At 38.0% G+C, this 9,884-nt stretch overlaps 3 long non-coding RNA genes across 3 annotated transcripts; 2 read left to right on the top strand and 1 right to left on the bottom strand.

The window, feature by feature from the left end:
• Positions 1-1,956: 1,956 nt before the first annotated feature.
• Positions 1,957-2,752, top strand: LOC114460804 (uncharacterized). Its single transcript, XR_003673742.1, has 3 exons — positions 1,957-2,142; positions 2,223-2,305; positions 2,413-2,752. It is a non-coding gene; the product is annotated as an uncharacterized LOC114460804 (long non-coding RNA).
• A 3,514-nt stretch (positions 2,753-6,266) lies between these two features.
• On the bottom strand, positions 6,267-7,159 carry LOC114460807 (uncharacterized). Its single transcript, XR_003673745.1, has 2 exons — positions 6,861-7,159; positions 6,267-6,596 (listed from the first exon to the last, which is right to left on the bottom strand). It is a non-coding gene; the product is annotated as an uncharacterized LOC114460807 (long non-coding RNA).
• A 1,608-nt stretch (positions 7,160-8,767) lies between these two features.
• LOC114460808 (uncharacterized) lies at positions 8,768-9,134 on the top strand. The gene is made up of 3 exons (XR_003673746.1): positions 8,768-8,836; positions 8,913-8,994; positions 9,069-9,134. It is a non-coding gene; the product is annotated as an uncharacterized LOC114460808 (long non-coding RNA).
• The last annotated feature ends 750 nt before the right edge of the window (positions 9,135-9,884 follow it).

Genomic DNA, 9,884 nt, shown 5'->3' with positions numbered 1-9,884 from the left:
TTACACAGGTTTAGGTTTAAAAACGGTCGAATAATTAAAAATAAACATGTATAGGCGTTCAGAAAACTGTGTTAACTCAATGAAAATTAAGAAATGCTGATAGATTTAGTGATAATTTTACTCTGAAGTGAGCGTTTGGGCTGCAGAGGTGTATTTAGTGAAAAAGTAAAAAATATTTAAGTCCTGATCTGAGGTAGATTTGATTAGAAATGTGTATTTTATTTCATACTTTATAAATATTAGAAAATTGATTGTTTTTTGTGTGTTTTTGTTTATTTTTAGCAGCCAGTGATGTTCAGTTAGACTGGGTGAAATGTAGTTTGCATTGTTTGTGTTTGAATTTTTCTGTGATTCATTTGAATAATGTTGGTAATGTTTAATCTAAAGATTTGATATTTGTAATGTGATGAAATTATATATATTTTTAAATCACTGTATACTAACCTATTTCTTTATTCATTAAATTACTTTTTAGTTATAGGTTTTTTCCCTGACAGCGCTGGAACGCAAGGCTGGGTCCAGAGCTGGGCAGGACCTCCGGGTTTGGTCCCAGGTTTGCCTGAACCTCCGGGTTCGGTCCCAGACTGGGCAGAACCTCCGGGTTTGGTCCCAGGCTGGGCCGAACTTCTGGGTTTGCTCCCGACCTGGTACTTGACTCCAGAAGCAGCAGAAGACCTTGAAGACCTTGAAGAACCAGAAGACCTTGAAGAACCAGAAGACCTTGAAGAACCAGAAGACACAGACGCCCCTGAGGAGGAGCTTCCTGAGTGGACTGCGTTCTACTTCGACGAGGTGACCCCTGGCTGGGAGACCCCTGAGGAGTCTGCTTGCTCAGCCTCCAGTGACTCTGAAGGTGAGTATTCCCAGGAGTCACCACTTGGACGCAGTGTCTCCAGGAAGAGGTACGTAGACGGTTCTGAGGAACCTGCATCGTCCGACTCTGACAGTCACTGTGAGCCTGGGACGAAGAGGCCGAGACGGGACGACAGCTCTGACTCATCTTAGAGTCATCTGTACTTTTCCTTTTCCTGCTCCTCTCCATCTATGAGCAGAGTTCCCCGTTTGTACCCGGCTTCCTTGTTTCAGGTAAGTTGGCCTTTGCGTCTTGCGAGACGACTGATGTCCCAGGCAACGACTGGTACCGGGACTTTTTTAATGGTAAGGATTTTATTTTTTGTTTCTTTATGACAGGCCACAGTTGGAGTGGTTGTCCTGTCACTGTTATGAAAACATGCATAATATATTAGGTTGAGTTAGGTTAGAGTTAAAAATTAGAGATAACCTTTTTAATCCCAGCAAGTGAGGACAGGAGGAGACATCAACAGAGGACAGAGGCTAAAGAAGACTTCTTTATCAACCACAACAATGTAAGTAAAAATACTGAACACACCTTTACTGTAAAAATAAACTTGACTTTATAATAATGCTTGTAAAATGTTAAACAGGAGCACCAGCATCCACAGCTGCTTGAGGAGGAAACATCAACAGAAAGCAAAACAATTAATGTAAGTAAAGTCTCTCATTAGCACAGAAAGACACTGAAGTAATGTTTAATGTAAAAATAGAGGTGATTTTATACTAATGCCTGTAAAATGTTGGACTGGAACAACAGCATCCACTGATGGAGGAGGAGGATGATGAAGATGGAGGACAGGAGCACCAGTATCCACAGCATCCTGAGGAAACATCAACAGGGGACAGAAAGACTTCTATTCACCAAAACAATGTAAGCAAAAATACTACACGTTTAATGAAAAATAATATGTAGACATTACGCTATACTAATGCCTGTAAAATGTCAGACAGGAGTGCCAGCATCCACTGATGGAGGAGGAGGATGAAGAAGATGGAGGACATTAGCACCAGCATCCACAGCTGCCTGAGGAGGAAACATCAACAGAAAGCAAAACAATCAAAACAATTAATGTAAGTAAAGCCTCTCATTGGCACAGAAAGACACTGAACTAATGTTTAATGTAAAAATAGAGGTGACTTTATACTAATGCCTGTAAAATGTTGGACTGGAACAATGGCATCTACTGATGGAGGAGGAGGATGAAGATGGAGGACAGGAGCACCAGTATCCACAGCATCCTGAGGAAACATCAACAGAGGACAGAGACTTCTATTCACCAAAACAATGTAAGCAAAAATACTACACGTTTAATAAAAAAAAAAAAATTGGTAGATGTTACGCTATACTAATACCTGTAAAATGTCAGACAGGAGCACCAGCATCCACAGCATCCTGAGGAGGAAACATTACCAGAGGACAGAAAGACTTCTATTCACCAAAACAATCAATGTAAGTAAAGCCTCTCATTTACACAGAAAGAATCTGAATACGTGTTTAATGTAAAAATAAAGATGATTTTGATACTAATGACTGTCAATTGTCTTGTTTGATTGCAGAGTTTTGCTTCAGAGGAGAATCCGACAGTTCCAGATGTTCGTCACCAGCACTGCAGTGTTTACACAGACTGCTTTGGTTTCAACTTTCTACAAAAAACTGTTGAATTTTCAACTCACTTTCCATCTGAATCCAAGCTCATCTTCATCACTGGGATGTTTCTTCATCAGTTCTTCGTACAGACTGACACAGCTCACACATGGAGAAGATGATTTATGGAATATGACATTTAGATTTTTCCTTTTCTCAACAGTATGATGCATACATCCCAACCCAAATTTCATGCATTTTTTTGGCTTAACTTGAGCCAATTTCCATCAATAAATTGCTAATGTATTATTATTATTGACTATTACTATTATTTTACACCAGGTTTTTGTCATGGTTCATGATTATTTATTGATCCTTTACAATCTAATGGTTCCCAGTGCTCTCCCAGTAGGTGTGACGTGGACATCTGCACACATGTAATGGTTTATAAATGAATGCACTCGTTCATGTGTGTAGTTATGTGTGCTAAGCATAACTACATACATATATATATTGTACAGTATAATAAAATGTTATTTCTTGTCTATACAGTGTCTGTGAGTATTTATTAGTGGAGTACGTATACCAGGCTTAACTCTAACTACATTCATCCATGAACCCTCACCAATTCATTTGATTTAATTTAATTTTGAACATAAACAAAACAACAGTGTGTTTACTACAATGAAAATGCTAATAATAGTAATTTAGAAAACAATCAAACAAAGCAAAGTGAGAATAAATGATTAAAATCCTGCACGTGAAGCCTGTACATGTTCAAAAAGGAGTAGGAGGAGATAGAAACTTATATGATTCTAACCCTTATACTAACAAATAACTTTAGGCTTTAAAGTGAGGCAGTAACAAAGCTTTACTTCACTAAATTTGGCCCTCAAAGAGTTGTACATTTCAAAATGTTACCCCATGCTGTGAACAATTCCTGGTGGGAACCCTGATTATGTTTTATATTTATATATACAGTATATGTTCATATTCAGTCTACTATAGGATGTTTTATGTTCTGTCTTATATATTTGTTGTTTCAAGGGCTCTTACAGAAAAAAAACTAGTAAATAAATGAATACCAAAAGCAGAAACATCTATTAGGAGTAAATATTTTTTTACTGTATTTTTTTAAATATCATTTTCAAATAATCAAGCCACTTTAGCCCTTCAGGATGTTAGTTGTTGTTAGCTTGTTTAAAATAATTTAGTTGGTTTAAAATATGGCATTAAAGGCTTGTTTCTTGTTCTGTTTAGATTGTTAAAAAAATCATTTTCTTTTAGTCTTGGTATTTTATTTTTTAATAACTTTACATGGTTTAATGTAGTTTAAACTAAGAATTTAAACTTGTGCCGTTTTGCTTCTTTTTACTTTAAATGAGCACAAAAAGTTATTGATTTATCATATTTGACTTTGTGTTGGATTTCTTCTGTTTCAGGATTTATTTCATACGCAGTAACACATTTTTTCTGTGTTTAAAAAAAAAAAGTTGTAAATGTTTCCTTTTTTTTTAGCCAAAAATATATTTTCACAGGAATATGTTTATTTCAAGTTTCATTCATCCTGCTGTGATATGTACATTAAGAAAGATGACACACAAATTTACCTACATCTTTTTTCACCTTCAAGTAATAGAACACAAAAGTCCTGTTGGTAGGTTTTGTTGTTGTTATAAATACTGTAATTTCTCATGAAATGCACTAGATGACAGCAGATCTCATTATATCCTCAAAGGTTTGCAATGATTCTGTAAAAAAAAAAAAATAAATAAAAAATGTTTGGGTCTCATTCTAAAAACACAGGAACCTCATCAATGAGAGAGATACTATATATACGTTTCTTAATAGAAAGTGTTTCAAAGTGTCAAACAAAAAAGGTCCACAGTGCTTCTAACACTGACAAGGGCAACTTGTGGCTCAGGGGCCACATGTGGCCTTCAGTATAATTTTGTGCAGACCCAAAGTAACTCTACAAAATAACATAAACCACAGCAACACAAAATTACACAAAATGACTCTAAAACTTTAAAAAAGGACAATAAAAATTCACAAAATGACAATAAAAATCAGCCAATCAACCCACTGCAAAGACATACGAAATCACAAAAAAAAACAAAACAGAAAAACACAAAATGACTACAAAAATAAGTTTAAACTAGACAAGACCTGTATTTGAAAGGCGAATACGTATTTGGCAATTAACAATTGGCAAAAATAACAACCTGTATCTGGATTTGTTGACAAGTTATATAATGCAGGAAAAACAGAAGACTGACCTTGACCTTAAATATGACCTTGAGCAAAGGTCAAAGCACACAAAATGACTACAAAAACAGAAATATCCACAAAATGACAACAAAAAAATGACAATAACAGCAAACGCTACAGAATGACTCGATGAACACACAAAATGACATAAAAAACAAAATGAATCCAAAAAACAGAAAAATACATAAATTGTCCCGATAGAGCAATTATTGGCGGAGTTACAGTAAATTAAAGTAATCACAGTGAGACGTTCAAAGTCTGTAGGAAACCTGCGCATCCTAATTAACTTTACGCGCAAAACCTGACGTGAAAGTAAACATATGGTCATGCTACGTAAATATATTATTTTATCAGTCATATAAAATGTTTAGAGAGCCCATATCAATGCATACTAGGGCTGGGCGATATATCGAATATACTCGATATATCGCAGCTTGTAGTCTGTGCGGTGTTGAAAATGACCATACCGTTAAACTCGCGGACTTTTTTTTTTTTTTTTTTTAAATATCTTAGTGGCATTATGCACAAAAGGTGCACTTAAATTTAGTGTTGTTTTGAAATGTCATCTTAATGACAACATGCACAAAAGGGCACTATTTGTTTTTAAAATATTGTAGTGGCATTATGTACAAAAAGTGCACTTTAATTTTGTGTTTTGAAATGCCATGTGAGTTGCATCCTGCACTAATGTCTTGTTTTGAAATGTCTCTGTGACAATTTTGCACAGAACGTGCACTTTCTGTTGACAATTTTATGTTTGAGCCACTCACTGTTTAATAAATACAGTTATGTCAACTTTGACTTAGTTGTGATATCCCCTTTTTTGCATGAAAGTTTAAAATTGGCATATATTAATGCAGTATGATCAAGAATGTTTTAATGTAGACATATAGAATCATCATACTGGTGTGATTTTGTGCATCAAAGTGTTAATTCAAGGGTAATGCAAAATATCGAGATATATATCGTGTATCGTGACATGGCCTAAAAATATCGCGGTATTTATAAAAGGCCATATCGCCCAGCCCTAATGCATACACATAAAAAAAATATATAATCGTGTATCTTGATACATTTTGTACGTGTGTACGTGAACGTGACAAGGAGGAGGCGTTATTTAAAAATCACCTGCTGATTTTCAGTTAGTCTGCGAGCAGCGAGAGACGGAGACAGACGTGCGGAGAGCTTTGAGCAGAGAAAACGTTTACCAGACCCACAGAAAAGTCTCTTTAGAGACTCCTACAGAACCAGAACCAGACCAGGACTTCAGACCCGTACCATACAGAGAAAGACTTCAAACCAGAGGAGAAGTTAAGACCAGGAGGAGACCATGGGGCCACGCATGGCAGAGTGTACAGAAACTTGTATTAACAGATACATTCTCAAGTATGCGGGTAGAACAAAATGCAGGTGAATTCACATTATTTGCACCTCTCACTGGAGTTTGTAGTAACTCAACTCTGGGTCTACCTCTACCCCTACCAAAAGAAAATACCTCTGTGGGAACTTTTTGTCTTTCCCCTTCATCCACAATAAATGTCATTTTGCTTTCAAGTGTTTGGTAGTTCACAAAAGGGAAGGTTGAACCTTTAAGCAAAACTGATCTGATGATATTTCAGCTGTGTGTATGAATGTCTTTTTTTTTTTTCTAAAAAAAACCAAACCCCCGGACTCTCGACGTGATGACAGCAACCTCCGGTGACCGAGCTGACGTTGATCCACTGCTCCAAGAACCACGATAAAGGGCTGAGCGATGTGAATCCGGGTCACGGCACCACTGTAGCCGGCATGTCTGCACTAGTCGACTAGAATCCTTCTGCGTTGTGTTGAATGAATTAATGAGCTGAGCCACACACAGGGGTTTGCCATTCCGGAAGGTGATTTACTGTGTGAAACAAAATAACATCAGTACAGCCACTCCACATTTCACATCCCACAGAAATCTCCTGACTACTTCCTCACTGAACTGAGATTTTTACTAATTTATCAATTTGCCAAAAACACGGTTGAATAATTTACAAATAAATTCCTCCCATCCTAGCAATTTCACATTTTTGCACGAACAATGAATAATTCACAAAAGATACACATCACATGAATCAAAATAAAATAAATAACACATGTAGTGTACAATATATTGTCTACACACCTGTGTGAAACAAAATAACATCAGTACAGCCACTCCACATTTCACATCCCACAGAAATCTGCAAAAAAAACAAAGGAAGAGGTGCCACAGACATGTGAGACTGCACTAGTGAGCTTACATACACGTGCTAACAGGAAACTTTTCTAAGTGCTGTACTAACATTAAAAAACGCAATTTCACCCATAAACTACTAACATAAATGATGGCAAAGGCCTTATAAAGTATAAACAATGTTTAAATATAACCTAAATAAAGTATTTGTTGAAAACTAACATTTCAACCAGGGGAGCTGATACAGCTGCTTACCTCCTGACTGCTTCCTCACAGAACTAAGGTAGGACCCACGAACTCACAGGAAGTAGAGTCACCGCCAAAATAAAAGTCTTCAGATAAAACATTTCAAAATAAAACCATAAAACCAAATACACCTTTTTTTTAATCAAGGCCACAGGATTTTGGTGAAATCGATCAATAAGACCACATAGGCTACACATGGACCTTTTCACCTTCAGAAAACACCTCTAAACACACTTATTCTGGACTTGCTTTTAATGTGTAGCCATTTTATCTTGTAGTTTATCTATTGTTTATTACATTGTCTTTTTACTTTTGCTTCTATGCCTCAGTATTTTTACCTATTGTTTACGCACTGCGTTTTTTATCCCTGTAAAACGTCTTTGAGCACAGAAAAAGCGCTATATAAAATTTTTTATTATTATTAATATTATTAATAATAATAATAATAATAATAATAATAATAATAATAATAGCATTAGCCTAGCATTAACATTGACTATCATTAGCATTAGCCTTGCAATACCAATAGCCTAGCAAGAGCATTGTCACTTGAGGAGCCAATAAATGATTGTAAAAATTAAATTACCTACGTCTTCATGCTGTCTAGCTGAAATATGTGTTTGTGTGTGTGTTTTTTTTTTTGTTTTTTTGTCGTAATTCACTAGTAATTGAATTTTTGACAGCCTTTATGCTAACTGCTCGTGATCTTACCTCAAACAATCTAAAACCTAAATAACTCACATAGTATTTTCCCTTTAAAGTGGCCTCAACAGTGTAATATTTGGGTTCAGCATTAAGATAATAACAAGTAACTAAAAACTCCAAATAGCAACTTTTTTGCGTTCAAAAATTGTTCGATTTGTCCCGATAGAGCAAGTATTGGCGGAGTTACAGTAAATTAAAGTAATCACAGTGAGACGTTCAAAGTCCGTAGGAAACCTGCGCATCCTAATTAACTTTACGCGCAAAACCTGACGTGAAAGTAAATATATGGTCATGCTACGTAAATATATTATTTTATCAGTCATATAAAACGTTTAGAGAGCCCATATCAATGCATACACATAAAAAAATATATATTCGTGTATCATGATACATTTTGTACGTGTGTACGTGAACGTGACAAGGAGGAGGCGTTATTTAAAAATCACCTGCTGATTTTCAGTTACTCTGCGAGCAGCGAGAGACGGAGACAGACGTTCGGAGAGCTTTGAGCAGAGAAAACGTTTACCAGACCCACAGAAAAGTCTCTTTAGAGACTCCTACAGAACCAGAACCAGACCAGGACTTCAGACCCGTACCATACAGAGAAAGACTTCAAACCAGAGGACAAGTTAAGACCAGGAGGAGACCATGGGGCCACGCATGGCAGAGTGTACAGAGTGTAAGTCATGTTGAATTATTCTCATCTGATAAACCTACTTTAATCATTAGCATTAAACATGATGGAGCCTAAACATTGTATTGTAGCAGGATGGAGTGTGCTGCCTCCACAGCTGGCGCGCTGATTAGTGGGCGGTGCCCCTGACAGCGCTGCGTACTTATGGCTCTGCACACACCTCTGCTGATGACTTCATGCTTGGTAGATGTAGCGGAGTGGCTTGGCGACATAAGGCTGCAGTGATCTGCTTTAAGCAAGTTTCTCCGGCATCTATTGGGAGTTTGACACCGCTCCAGAGGTGAGCATGGTTTGTTCTGCTTCCTCTTCCGATCACTGGCACGCACGGACACTCAGTTCATGTGGTGTGTCTGCAGCACGGAGCGCATTGGAAAGCGGATGGTCTGGCGGACACGCTGCTTCTGTCTGGCTCGGCACGAATCTACCACCGTCTCCGAGGTAGGCTTGCTCGTTCTCCTGTGGCTGCTCCGTGTTATAAGTTTAGCACCAACATGGGCTTTATTTTTGTCTAGCTCTCTGTGCAGCGTGAGCCGCTATTATCGCGGCTCCCGACTCCTCCCACTCCAGCTTACCGTCTGTAAGTGTGGAACTCCTTAAATAACATCATGGCTAGACTTGGTTCTGAAGTTTAAATGTTTTGTTTTAGGCTCAAAGCCGCTGTGTGCAGCCCCTTAAAACCGGCTGCCACTCCCCCTCAGACCTGCTGTTTTGCTGCGCTGTGTCGTACGGCCGGAGTTGGATCTCTTCATCTCCAGGATTCATTTATATTAGCATTATGAGATTGGCTGGTGTTTAATGCAACTGTCTTTTGGTGGTTTTAATCCACATTGGCTCCGTTTTTAATATTATTGTTGTGTGTGTGTGGGTATTTTATCCTCTGTTTCCACTATAGTCTGTGCAGGGATCAGCCCTCCGCACCTGCCCGATTGGCCCATCCCTCCAGGGGGCAACAGGCTAAGTGTTATTTTGTCATTGTCTGTGTCTGCATTGTATGTTTATATTTTAGTGTTTCGTCTGTCCTGCCCATAGAGTTATTGGTTTCTTGAGTTGTCATTATTTTCTGATATACATTGGTTTTTGTATTTTTATTTCTTTCGCATGTTAATTTTGACGTCCTATTGCTGGGTGTATTAATTGTTTTTTTCTTTGGTCTGCCAGGAGCTGCGGGCCTCTGGTGCGTGGCAGCCAGATCCCCTGGTGGTGGTGTTTCCAACCTCGTGTGGTGTCCTTGGTTTGGTGTGTCACGTGGTGTTTTAGGTTGTGCCCTTGCTCCCCCCCCTGGCTGCCGCGGTAAGTCCACCTCCCTGCTCCCTGTACCACCACCTCTG

Source organism: Gouania willdenowi, unplaced genomic scaffold, assembly GCF_900634775.1.
Source record: "Gouania willdenowi unplaced genomic scaffold, fGouWil2.1 scaffold_71_arrow_ctg1, whole genome shotgun sequence".
Classification (NCBI taxonomy): domain Eukaryota; kingdom Metazoa; phylum Chordata; class Actinopteri; order Blenniiformes; family Gobiesocidae; genus Gouania; species Gouania willdenowi.
The sequence above is the reverse complement of the archived record's forward strand: the minus strand, read 5'-3'. Positions and strand labels throughout refer to the sequence as shown.